The sequence below is a fragment of the Leopardus geoffroyi genome, chromosome C2 (genome assembly GCF_018350155.1).
Source record: "Leopardus geoffroyi isolate Oge1 chromosome C2, O.geoffroyi_Oge1_pat1.0, whole genome shotgun sequence".
NCBI lineage: Eukaryota > Metazoa > Chordata > Mammalia > Carnivora > Felidae > Leopardus > Leopardus geoffroyi.
Window position 1 is genome coordinate 100,570,057 of NC_059333.1, and position 14,531 is coordinate 100,584,587.

The following is a 14,531-nucleotide window of genomic DNA, read 5'->3' on the forward strand; positions in this document are numbered from 1 at the left end:
CACTTGCTAAAACAGACGTTTGCTGCTACTCATTCTCATTTGTATTCATCTTGGTGGCAGCCTGTTGTATGCTCATAAAGTCCTCATTACAAAAAATACATGATTTTTTGTCCCCCCAGGAACAACTTTAAAGCATGTCAGTGCTCTAAGGTTGCTTAAGGTTAATTCTTGCTGCCAGGAACACTTCCGATCTGCCTTCACTTTTCAGCAGTTCTGACTTTGGAATATTCTACCTGCAGTTACACAACACCCCAGAGACACAGGTATGCCAGAGGTATCTCTTCCAGATGTAAATAGCTTTACCAAGTGAAGGCAAGGTTTGTGCCTTTATAGATATCTCTGTATATCAAATATTTCTTTTTAAAAATCTCATTTCAAACACTCGATTTGAGGAGAAATAACTTTCCCTTTCTGTTGTAGTTTGTCACTCTCAGTTTACAGAGCTTCTGGAAAAATTTCCATTTGCCCCTTAGAAGTCACTGCTACATTTCTAAATCTATTAGAATTTGTGAGGGGAAAAAAGAATTTAATCTTTATATAATTGTCAGGAACCAAACTTCAGTGCTGTTTGTGGCTGGAAGTATGTTTTAAGACTCATGGAAATGGTTGCTTTCCTTTAGGGAGTTTACAGTTTGGTTGGAAAGGCAAAAGAAAAAAATGTTAAACCGATTCAGTGGACTGACCAAAGGAAATAGCGACATCAGGACACCAGAGGAAGAAGAAAACTTTTCTCCATGCTAAGAAAGAGGAGTATAATATGGAATCCAGTAGCAGAATATTTTTATTATTTGTGTATATTTCGTATTTGTGTATTTTTCAATGCCTAGCTTTCCAAAGAATAAAGAAAAAGCCTCCAATATATTTTCCAAGGCATTGTACTTTTTGTACTTTCAAAATGATCATTGAAAGAAACTTCTGCGCTCTCAAACCAGTTTTTTTTTTTTAACCTTAATTTAAAGAATCTTGACAAACTAGTTCCAATATATGAAGAAAAATCTATTTCAATTGTTATAAGAAACACAACAGTTTTAAGTCAACCACTAGGGGGAAAAATCTGCAGTACACAGTGCAGTATATTTCTCCGAAACGGAACCTCCAGCTTTATTTGGACAAGATATGCTTCCCCTAATCCATCGGTCTCCAGGCCAAACCATGCCCCAGGGCTTACAATAAGGTAAAAATCCTGGGTCACTGTTTCTTCCCATCTCCTCTCCCATGGGTTAAAAATAAAGCATTAACAGCATGTCCAGCAGGATAGAAACCAGAACTGGTGTGAAAATTTGTCATACTGACATGGATGAGAGAAAAAGCCTGACTCTGTGCAGATTAGGTCTAAGTGAATGAAATCCTGCATCCTTAGTTTAACTAACATATACAAACCCCATCGACATATATTTTCAAACTGAGAAATTCCTCCCTTCTGTATTTTTAAATGAATTCTATGAAAGTAAATTAAGATGTATAAATTATCATCACAGAAGAAAGGTCTCTCTTGGGCAAAAGGGGAAACTCCAGGTGTTTGTTTTATCTTTTAATGTTGTTGGTTCAATGACCCTGTTTATTTGGCTTTTTTATTTGTAAGACATTATATACATTTATTTATAATTTAATCAAGTGAACTACATTTATAATTTCCTGTAAAATGTCTATTTATTTTCATTTAGTATCATCCTTTCAAACAACAATAACAACACAATTCTTCACTAATTTATTTACATGTATCTGTCATTGCCCATAAAAGCTATCAATGTCATTACACAGGGACAAAGAAAAGGACTACCTCCGTGTATGGGGGCTGGGACCCCAAGCATGCTACCTCAGTACCCCCTAAAACCATGGAAACAAAGAGTTAATGACCTCTGAAGTGATAACTGGGCACTCCCAGAAATAGAAAGAGGCTCTAGAGAGTTTTCCTGTACTAAGTTGCAGATGACCAGATATTAGAAGCATTCATGTAAGGAGGTAAATATATATTTCAGTGTGCAAAGACATCCCTCAAACTCTACAACCGTTTTCCTGAATTTGTTTAACGTGTTAATATCCTCTTATATGTCTACCATAGAGATATGAAAATGAGCTGGTGAATTCTGCCTATTTGTAATTATCCTCGTAACTCCTTTAAAAATGCGAAGGGAAGACTGTTCATGTAAAAGATTAAAAATAGAGGAAGATGAAACATCCATAGTGGCTATTCTAGGGAACTTGCTTTTCATTACCTGAGCCATAGGGGGGATCTGCTGGAACAAGAGTTCCAAAGACTTGGTAAATTTTGAGGATGTTAATCACTGATGAGTAGTAGGAAAACTAAATGTAAATAATATAGAATCCTAGCCGTATCCCCATTCATTTATTCATTCATTCATTTATATAGTAGATACTTTTTTCAAGAAATGTCTAGGTTCTGTGGATATACTATTGAGAAAGACCTCCCTGTCTTGGAACTTATATTTTAATATGGAAAATATACAGTAAGTAAATCATAAAGTTATTGTGAAGCCTCACACTGGCTCTTGCTATTATACACAACACTCAATATTTCTAAAAGAGTACTTAATACCGATATTTTTAATGGCAGTGGGAGTGAACTAATGATGAAAATCCAAAATGTTCAGTCTGATGTTCAAGGCCATCTCTAATACTGCCCCTGCCTCCCCCTGTATAATATTATCTCTTACTGCTCACTTCTGAGATCAATGAAGAAAGCAGTAGCCAATACAAACTAAATGCTTGACTGCACATTATCTTTACTCACCAAAATCAATCTTTCCATCCATCCCTTGAGAAGACTGCCTTATAATGTCAAGTCCCCAAGTCAGATTTCTCCCTCCACTTAAATGCTATACATCTTGGGCATGCCCCTCTCTAATAGCATTTATTTTGATTTATATTTTACTATATACTCATGTTCATAAAAATGCCCATCCTAGTCATTTATTTGACTGGCAACTTTTTGAGGGCAGGGACTATTTCTAAATTGTCTTGATGTCTCAGGCTATTTGGTATACTGTCTTAAACCACTAGGTCTCAATTCACTTCTTATGTTAAATTGTATTGTATTTGCTGTGTTCAATGGCAGGACATAACATTCAGTACCTGATTCATGTACAAATCTGTTACAAGGGAACACATACAAGTTTATAAGTAGCCTAACATCAGTTTTAGAACAATAATACAAAGAGTAAAGCCGTGCGTTATTTCCAATGTAGTTCTGAACTTTTGGATCTTTCAGTTTGCTGAGTAGTTTCAAATATAAACTCCCAGTCAGAACTCTCAAGTTTTCAGACTTTTGTGCATTCCAGCTATAGTAACCTCAAGTCTGGGGAATCTATATTTATATACCTATGCATTCTATTTCCATATAATCACTTCAGCCAATATTTTATGTTCAAAATATAAGAACCAAACTATTCCTCAGGATTTAAAAGTACAACTAAGTGCACAACTGAATGAAACTTGGGAAATTTAACACGTTTAACACTGAAACTATTCAAAGACTTAAACATTCTTTAAATTCAGATTTATTTTTGGCAAGAGATGATCGTCATACTAAGTTATCTAGATAGAAATATTGTGTGAAGGTGCGAAAATCTATCCACATCCAACACATACATTTTTATAACATAAACAATTCTGCATGGAGGTGACACATATGTTATTGTCTACACATACACAACACCCATTCACATGGCATATGAGACCATACAAAACGTACATACACAAGATATGTGTTTTTCATCACTAGTGTTTTCATAACTGCACAATATTTTTTTCTGGCCCACAGATATAAAAATCATTCATATTTTATAGGTCTGTTTATGTCTACACCTACAGTAAAAGTAACTTAATATCTAATCCACAGTAGTTAAACAGTTAAATATATATTTTTTCTATTGCCTCTTGAAAGTCGTATCTGGTAAAATCACATGCTAATATGGTTTAGGTTTACTTTCTTCTTCTTTTTTTTTTTTCTCTAACAAAGAAACAAAAGTATTTTGGTGCCGTTATCATGTGTTTCTTTAGACCATTAGTCAGATCATATTTCTATCAATAGACAATGTTCTGCAACGGTTTTATTATATCATGTTGAAAAATGAAAGATTGTGACCTCAAATCCCCATGATCCAGGCAAAAATGAAATGAGTGTATACACATAGGCACAATTCAGGACACAGAACGTTTGGTACACAAAGAATGATCAGACGGGTTCCTACCCAGCACAATTCAAATTCAGTAGTTTCTCTTGCACATACCAGCTCAGCTGCCCACGATCCTTGCTGCTTTTAAATACTACAAAGCAATTTACACTCCAACTGCCGCCTGCTTAAGTTCTTCCTTTTGAGCTCAGAAATGGAAATACTTGGACAGTGAGTGATGCCCTGTTGCAGCTGTTTCCCGAGTCCTTCAGCAACCCACCTCTGAGCCGCGCTGGGTTAAGCCCCGCCGCTCCAAGCTCTTTCTCCCCACCAGCAGGCAACTGGTCGGCCGCTGGGCGGAGAGAACGGGCACCAGGGCGCCATCTGGAGGCGCCTGGAGGCAGCCGCAGCAAACTTAGAACAACTGGGTGGAACAAGAATGTCAGCAAATTCTTTGTTAAAATAAGCATACTGTTTATTTACACTTTCATATATATATATATATATACACATACATATATATATTTCATATATATATATATATATATATACACACATATATAAGACAAAAATGCAAGAAATCCTCATAAATGTTCTATTTCTTTCATTCTTCACAATATGGTAAAAACTGTGATCTCATTTATGTACAAATAACGAGATGACAAATTAATCTTATTTCTTTTTGACTCAACTCAAATGAAAATAATTAACACTGGCTACTATCAGAAGTTTCTATGATTTTGATATTTAACAAAAACACAGCTTTCCAAAAGAGAAATCTATGCCTCTGAACTAATACAATGCCAGTGTGTTAAACATGCTCTGCTTTTTTAAAAATTACACACATTACCTCTGGAAATGTTTAGTGTGTTCCTTATCAGTGCATTACACTGACTTGAGTATGATAACAAGAAAAAACAGTTTCGATTATAGTTCATTTGATAAAGTGTTCATAGGACTTAAACATTTCAACAAAAGCTCCTCAAATTAATTTCCCACTAAATACCTCCCTAAGCTTCTTTCCCTTAAAGAGGATAATTTGTATACCTGAATGAGATATAAGCTTAATTAATTAATTGACTAGAGAACTTAAAGGCTTATCTATTGTGATATGCATTTAGAAATGTGATTATTGAGTGTTTCGTTATTCCCGACAGATCAAAATGAACATGATTGCTATTCCCATCCCCCACTCTACCTCACTCCTATGTCCATCATGCATCAAGATTTGGGATGTCATCTTGTGTTTAAAATTAAAATTTGACTTTGAAACTATTTAATACGGGATCCATTTATTGCGATCGTACATTTTTCCAGACAAATATGGACCAGAGCTTGATGATATTATGTGGGGCCCTTTTGGGAAACAAAAATTCTTAATCACTTCAATTTCAAATCAGTGTTTGGGAAATTCTGACAGGATAAACATAGAAAAATTATTTCATCAATATTTCATCTCAAATGTTTATTTCTATGTGTTTGATACACAAATATATCAGCTTTTCAACATATACCATTATATTCTAAAGAAAAGTAAGATTTTTTTTTAGAGACAGTATGTATCAAATACTCAAACTATATTTTTTGTGAGTTTGTAAAATGTGTGAAAATGTATGTGCTGAAAGGATTTAAAAGAATGGTAACTCTTTATGTCTCTATACCCTCAACTCCTAGCACTATGGAATATGAAAACATACGTGTCAACTAACTGATTCCTAAATTATATGACTTATGTGTTGCACTATGGTTAGGGTTATATTGAACTTCTTAGAAAGGCAACATGCTCAAATACACAGTTTAAGATTACAAGCAGAATAAATAACATTTGGAAACTTACATATAATAACAAATTAAACACTGACCAAACACAGATATGTCCAACTTTTACAAAGTAAAATGTGATACGTGAACATTTAGATGTAACAAACAGATAAATTAGGGGATAAAGCTCCCCACCATAAATGTTTTGACCTTACAAAATCATTCTTTACATAAAAACTCACCAGAATTTATAGAATGATTTGAATGAAAAATACTCACACGTATAAACATGAAAAAAAGTGAGACATTAATGAGAAGGGTAGACATGTAAACTTTATAGCCAAAGATACTGTTTCTATGCTGATCAGAATAAAAGGCTGAAAATCATAGGAGTTGATGCTACATGCAAAAGAGATGATTAGGTGGCTAGGGCAAGGAGAAGAAGCATCATGGCCATGTGTTGTCCCATGAAAGAGGGTCTAAAATTAGCCTTAAGACATTGAAACAAGAAAAAATATTTTTTAAAAGTGTAAATCTGGGGCGCCTGGGTGGCTCAGTTGGTTAAGCGTCCGACTTCGGCTCAGGTCATGATCTCGTGGTTTGTGAGTTCGAGCCCCGCGTCAGGCTCTGTGCTAACAGCTCAGAGCCTGGAGCCTGCTTTGGATTCTGTGTCTCCCTCTCTCTCTCTGCCCCTCCCCTGCTCATGCTCTGTCTCTCTCTGTCTCAAAAATAAATAAAACATGAAAAAAAAATTAAAAAAAATAAAAGTATAAATCCCCAAATAAGAGTATAACAAAGAAGCAAATTATTTCTATTTTCACAATTTAGCATGTAAAACTCAAAGAAAGCAAAAATAGTCCAAGTCAAAGACCCACATAGGACTAAAGAACTAAAATAACATGGGAACTCTAAATATTTGTCTTTTACTGTGAACTAGGATGAAGAATCTATGTATGTGTTCTATTGCTATATAGCAAATTACCACAATCTTTGTAGCTTAAAACAAAGCACACTTATTGTCTCACAATTCCTATAGGTCAGTAATCCAGGCATGACTTAGATGAGTCCTCTGCTCAGTCATAAAGTGACAATCTTGGTATCAATTGGGCTGTTTGTTTGTTTTAATGTGAACCAGAAATGTTTATTGCAGAAATTTGGCCAAGATTCCTACTGGGTGGCCCCTGTTGCAGTTGGACTGGGGCCCTCCATCCAGGCCTGGGTAGGTAAAATAGAAAAGGTTACAAGGAGCATGTCTGAGGCCAGGGCTTCAGAGCTGCAAGATGATGTTAGGGGCCAGGCTGCAAGTGCAGCCTATACCATCTGGCTCCACATGCAGGGACTTCGCTATGTCATCCTCTTCTACCATGGAAAACCTCTTAAGCTGGTGTTTTCCAAAGACAGACACCAATGAATTATCTAGTAGCAAATCCATCTCCTTTCCAAAGGCCCCTGTGGGGTCAGACAAGAGCCTAACCTTGTCTCCAAAGTTGTGAGCTCATCCCCACTTTTCAGTCACAAAGACATCATTAAAACTTGACATGCTACAACCTGGACCCCTTGGCCTTCAAAGCCTCAGCTGGCTCCACAAACCCTAGCAGGTGGGTCTTGGAACATTCGGGGGTAAAGGCCTCAGGGATTCCAAACAGCACCCCCTTCATGCCCCTGAACAGCTCTGCCAGGTTCAGTTTGTTCCTAGCCTCCCCTCCTAAAACCACCACTGAAGGGATGGAATCTCCCACCTCGACTGGGGCCATGGCTGAATTGGCACTGCTGAAACCATAGGCCCTGCCAAGCATCTACTCCCTGACTCATTGCTGGCCCCCTCCTGCTCCCACTCCCACCCGTGCTGCAGATAATGGCAGCTGCCCAGACAAGAACCAAGCCTGCTCAGCCACCAAGAAGGTTCAGCCCAACCAGCAGCATGCCCATCCCAGAGACACTGGGCTGTATTCTTATCTGGAGACTTGGTTGGGGAAGAACGTGTTTCTAAATTCAACTAGGCTGTTGGAAGAATTCATTGCCTTGGATTCTTCAAGTTCACCAGGAGAAAGTGTCTTCATTTTAGGGAGGACACTAGTCTGTCTTTTAAGGACGTGCACCTAATTAAGTCAGGCTGACCCAGAACAATCTCCCTTCCAGCTAACTCAAAATCACTGATTTGGGATTCTACATCTGCAAAATCCCTTAACCTTTGCCATTTTCTATTGGGTAAAAAAAGTTACAGGCTCCACCCACACTAAACTATGAAGATGAGATTATGCAAGGATGTGACACATTGGGGATCACCTTAGGTTGTGTCCACAATGGGATCTCTATAAAGACACAAGAGATTTTTTGCTTACCATGCAAAAGCTTAAGTGGAAGAGCTTGGGGAGAATGGAAGTGTAAGGACATTTTGTCCCCTTTGGGATCAAGGCAGAGACATGGATATATTTATTATAGGAGTTTTACAGCTGCATAGTTATATCTAACAAAGAAATATAATGAGGAAAATATAGACAAGTCATTTCATCAGGAAGGACATGGAAGCAGAAGGTTGGTGCAATGAATTAAAGAGTGATGTCAGGCTCTTGGTCAGGCAGGAATTAGGACAATGAAGAGCATAGATGCCAGCATGGCTGCAATGGCTTTGTGGACTAGACATGTTTGTGTCACCTGGAAGCCTGTCCACAGCCCCTCACACTGAATCATCCATGCTCTGAACTGGCTCAGCCTTACTGGACCAGGAATACATCTGAGCAAAAAGAATACATTCAGAGACTGACCAGAAACTTATGGTCTATGTGGCCTTACTGGAAAAAAAAAATAAGCCTGTTCAATTAAATGTTCAGGAATTTGAGCTAAAGTAAAAGACAGAAGTTGCCAGTTGGTGGAGAATCCTGCAGCTGAAAGGCCATGTAGCAATTATGAGCTGTATGCTAGCTGATGCAGAGAAAGCAGCTTAGCAGAAGGAAAATAAAAATGGTGCAGACTCAAAAAGAAGTAGAGATTAGAGAGAACATTCACTCATTTAATTCCTCTAATACATTTGTATAGAGTTCCTATTATGCACAGGGTACTGTTCTAGGTGCCAGCAATACTGCAATGAATAAAACAAAGCGCCTGTTCTCATGAAACTTATTCTGGTAGTGGGAGATAGACGGTAAAAATGCATGAGCATATAAATTATATTTCATGAGGAGAGAAAACTGTGGGAATAAAAAATAAAGCATGCCATGAAGTTTAAAAGCAATGGGGGGACTGCTACTTGGGGCAGCCATGGTCAGCAGTGCATGTTTGATGGTGTGTTCTTGGAACAGAAACCTGAATGCACTGCAGTTGCCAGCCAGCCGTGCTGATAACTGTGGAAAGGGTTTGCCGGACAGAGTGCACAGCGGATGCAAAGACTCTGAAATAGGTATGTACTTGGTGAATCAAAGGAATAGCAATGGGCAGGGGGAGTATGCCTGGTGGAGTGGGAGCAACAAACCAAATGATGGGGTATGAGGTCAGAAATGGAGTGAGCAAAAAGATCCCACTGGGCTTGTGAACCTGGGTCAGAATGCTAGCTTTGGCCCAGAGAGATGGGAAGCCACTAGAGGGTTACTAAAAGATAATAGCAGCCTTACGTTTTTAAGAATCATTCTTGCTGCTGTGGAGAACAGATGGGAAGTGAGGGAGGGAACAGGGAGACCATGTGGACCCTGAGAGATACAAAGTGTGGCCTAATTTCCAATTATGTTCCCCATGAGGTCTGGCTGTACTTGTTTCAGTACTTGAATTTCCGTGAGATAACACTGCAAAGCCTTTTAAAAAAAATATCCCCCTTTTCTTAAACCGGATTGCCAAAGACTCTAATGAACGTTAAACATATTCAAGACTTGGGTATTTTGGCTTTTTATGTATTTTGGCATAAGAGCTAAACGGTAGTAGAATTTTAAAAACACATGTTACTTTTTTATAAATGATAGAAAGTGCTTGCACATTGGGGAGTTGATGTCAGACTACTAAATTGTTGAACATAATTATTTTTCCAGGGTGTTGGCTTAAACCCATAGAAAAAAAGGTCAGCTCCCAAAGATAATCCATCTGATCTTTTGTGACATAAATGTTTCAAGAGTTTCTAACTCAATGAATATTCTCATCCAATATCAATAAAATAAATATGATGAAACTTTTATATCTTATGGATGCCTATTTTGTTAAATTTTGAGTCTTTGAAACTCTGTTGCTTCCCCTATTAGAGACAAAACAATTTTAGAAACAAAACAAAGATTTTATAAAGAACCCATTATTTTTAAATGTTATATCCTCCCAACCCACATCCGTACACACACACACACACACACTCATATATGTAACATTTTTAGATGTGTAAACATATTTTGGCTACTTTTTTATGGCATTTCTAATAAAATGTCACAAAATAAACCATAGAGTGTTTTAATGGGCAGGCGAGGGAAGTTAGCAAACACACTGTCACTGTCTTAATCACATGAAACATTTCACCACGCCACTGTCAATGAACATATGTAACTAATATAAGAAATTTTAAAAAAGTTTTAGGTCAGACTATCCTTTACAAATAACAAGGGTGCATTACAATACATGCCCAAATATGCAAATATTCTTTATCTTTTATTTATATTTTTGGTGATACTCTCTAGAAAGTATTTTATATCTTTTGGATGAGGGTAAATTAATAGCATTATAGGTTCTACATTATTTGATAATTTTTGCTGTTATTAAAAAGCAGTGAATGGCATCTTAGCTGTTCCACATACGTTTATTAAATTACGTTATTCTTCTTATTTAAAATATTTGTTAAATGTAACATTTGTAATAAATATTTCCCCACTCACCAAATTCTTAAAAAACAGTACTATTAGAGAAAATAAAATTCAGACCATTCACCTTTGAAAAAAGAGTATTTTGTTGGATATGAAAGGGAAAGGATTGGCACCCATAGAATCAGATATTTTCCTGTGTGAAAATACACACACAACATCAATTCCAATACTCAAAAGACAGAGTTACAGATATTGGAATCACTAAACAGTAATTAACAACACAGAAATGTGCAAGGAGATTTAGATAGAGCATTAAAACTGAAAGAAGCTATATCCTAAGTAACTCAGCAGAGTGATATAGATGAGACAGCCAAATTCAAAGAAACTTTACTTCTTTGGATTTAAGTCACCTTAAGAATTGTTAACATTCAGATATATATTCAGTGTTTCATAACATTTTTGTTCTATTCTTAAAATGCAAAGTTGTACATAATATTTCCATTATCTGTGAATTCCAGCATACAATCATATTAAGCCTTTTATCTTGTCCCATACTTGGTAAGAAAGAATTTTTCATAAGGTTTTATATTGAAATCAGCCTCATTTAAAAATATTCATTTCATATTCATGTTCTCAAATAGCTTTCAAAAATTCAAAGACCAGGGGAAATTTGATTTGACTTATAAATATCTATGGGTATTGTTTAGGCTTTCTGGCCTCTTTAGCTGATGCCAATACTATTCCTCTTGCAATGCTGTAGTTAACTTTAAATTAGTAGATTAAGAGGACACATATACAACTTCAAATGTGGTTCCAAAGGGATTTACATGAAAACTAGCTAAATTATTTTAAATATTTCATAAGTAACTTTCAAGCACTATAATATTAACATTTTTTCACTTTAGGGTAGTTACCACAAATTCTATAGTTTCAATTATCTTCTCAATTTAAATGAGTCCTTTTCTAGCTCTCACTCATTTTTGTTTGAGAGAGAGAGACAGAGAGAGAGAGAGAGAGAGAGAGAGAGCAGAGAAGGGGCAGAAGAAGAAGAAGAAGAAGAATAGAGAGAGAGAGAGAGAGAGAGAGAGAGAGAGAATATCAAGCAGGCTCCACACCCAGAGTGGAGCCTAATGAGGCAGGGGACTCCATCTCATGACCTATGAGATCATGACCTAAGCCAAACTCAAGAGTCAGTCGCTTAACTGACTGAGCTACCCAGGCACCCAAGCCCTGGCTCATCTCTTGAAGACTGTTTCTACATTTCTACCTGGCAGGTAAGTTTCTCTGTTTGCATGAAAATAAACCTAATTCGAATAAGTAGGAAGTTCATTACCTTAGATTTGTAAGCAAATAAGACTGCTTAATGGGAAGTAAAAGAAAAAATATTTTTTTAAGTTTGTCTCAAATTTGTTCTACCAATTAGATTTGTCCCAAAACAAAATCAGCTGCCCTGAAATGTACCAAGCTCCACATCACAGGCAATATTAAATCATAGTCTGAATAGCAATTTGGCAAAGAATAGTGAAATTGGGATTTGAATATCACATAATTGGTCAGACTAGATAACCTTTCAAGTCCCTCTTAATTCTGAGATTCTATAATGTTATAAAATTATTTTCATTCCCTTTTCTCATCATATATTAAAAAAAGAAAAACTTCTTTCACTACTAAAACTTACGTGATTTACCTTTTTCCACTACATATAATATCTATTCATTATTTCCTGATGTATTATTCAATAGTTTAATTCATTTCAACAAATATATTTGATTAATTTCCTCTTATCTTGATCTTTCAAGATTTTTTTCTCAGTAGTTTTAATCTTAACATCTACAATCAATTAATTCCAAATAATTTTAGAAAATCACTTATGAAGGGAACAATAACTTTCCATTCTTAATCCAGACTACAAAAAATTTGGAGGCTTTGTTCATATTAGATAAACTCTGGGAGTTCTAAAATAGTCCACTTAATCTTTGAGATTAAAACACACGTTTACTTCAAAGATAACCTAAATTTTCATTAGGTTGGGAGTTTACAAAGTGCTTCTAAATGTTTTAGTGAGACAAAATAGAAAAGATCAATGTCTAATTGAATACCTTGTAACTACTTCTCTATATTTATAGCTTGTCAATTATAATGATAATGCAGGTATCACAAATATGTTGATTCACTAAATTTTACAAGATGTTTTCAAAAAAACAAAGTTATGGATAGCTTTGGAACTTATGCAAAATACAAAATCTTTCAAACATGTTTCTACTGTGGAGCTAGAGGAAGATTTACAAAAGGAAACATTTATGTAAGTATATAACCTTCAGTCTGTATTGTTTAATCCTTTGAATTCTTGCAATAAACACTAACATTTAATTTCTGTTTTATCATATTTTTATCTGCTTAATTTTTATAGGCTAAATTTTCATTTGCAAAATTGTATTGTGTGAGTAATTGTGTTTTCAATTGTTTCAAAACTGGTATCAAAAGTCGCTCAAATGAAGAAACAATTGGCTTTTTGATAATTAGCAAGCATGTAGTTTGTGGGCCTGAAAACTATTTGGAACAAACAAAAAGAGAGAGAGAGAGAGGGAGGGAGAGAGAGGGAGAGAGACAGGCTTCATGACTGCTTGTGCAAACACAGATGAATACGATATATAGATGATTTAGGTATGCCATACATAATCATAAATTACTGCAGAGTTTAGAACTTTCTTGGGTGAATGTTCCATGATAAAAGGAGCTCTCTACTATTACTTAAATTAGTATTAAATCTTTCAAAATGTATTTATTTTATTTAAATCAGAGGGAGTAAAATATATACTAGATAAGAAAAAATGTAACTATTGTATTCATTTTATTTTTCTATTTTTTAAAAGTTTATTTATTTATTTTTGAAAGAGAGATAGAGAGGAGGGGAGGGTAGAGAAAGAGAGGGAAAGAATCCCAAGCAGGCTCTGCACTGCTAACCCAGAGCCCGTTGTGAGGCTTGAACCCACAAACCATGAGATGAAATCAAGAGTCGGATGCTTAACTGACTGAGCCACCCAGGCGCCCCTACTTTATTCATTTTAATACCACTGTCTCTCTCTGGAAAATGACAGAACGGTTAAAAGGAAATTGAGAAATACTGTTGCCCTTGGAACTAAAAATACATATGTCAAATCAGCAATATAACCATATTTAATTACATTCTGAATGTTATTTCTACACTTTCCTTTCATCCTTTACGCATCACATATAAAGAACACAGTATTTTCATAACAGTTCTTCCTTTTCACAATATAAATTGATTAAAATAAAACTATGGACATGTAAATAAATACCTTTGCAAAATGCACTAAAAAATCACAACAAAGAATCACTCAAAGGCCCGTCACAATCATTTAGCCCACAACATTTTTATCTGACCTGAAATATTTGTGTTGGAAGCACTCACTTTTAACTCTGAACCGTTCTAGCTATTCAATCTTCTATAGCTCCCCAGTACCAACAGATCATAACCAACATCTGCTCAGAGTTAATCTATTAACACATTCAGCGTTCTTTGATCAACAAATAACATTGAAAATCAAATAAAATTTAAAAAAAAGCTCCAAAAAGTTAAAGAGATTCAGCTATTTCAGGAATGACTTCTTTCAGGGTTACTCTAATAGCCTCCAGCCTTGAGGCTCAGGGGCATGTGTGTGATTTCACACTTGCCCACATAGAATATGGTGTACTCAGGAGTGATTCTCCTCAAATTGAGCAACCACCTGAAACGGCCAGAAACATCTTTATGACTCATCAGCCTACTGATGTAGCTCATTTCTCCTAAATCAGACTGATTTGTTATAGGGATGACCTTTTTCACAACCTTTCCTGGATATATCTC

At 35.9% G+C, this 14,531-nt stretch overlaps 1 pseudogene; it reads right to left on the minus strand.

Moving 5' to 3' along the window:
• Positions 1-7,161: 7,161 nt before the first annotated feature.
• On the minus strand, positions 7,162-7,663 carry LOC123576157 (annotated as a pseudogene).
• Positions 7,664-14,531: the final 6,868 nt, after the last annotated feature.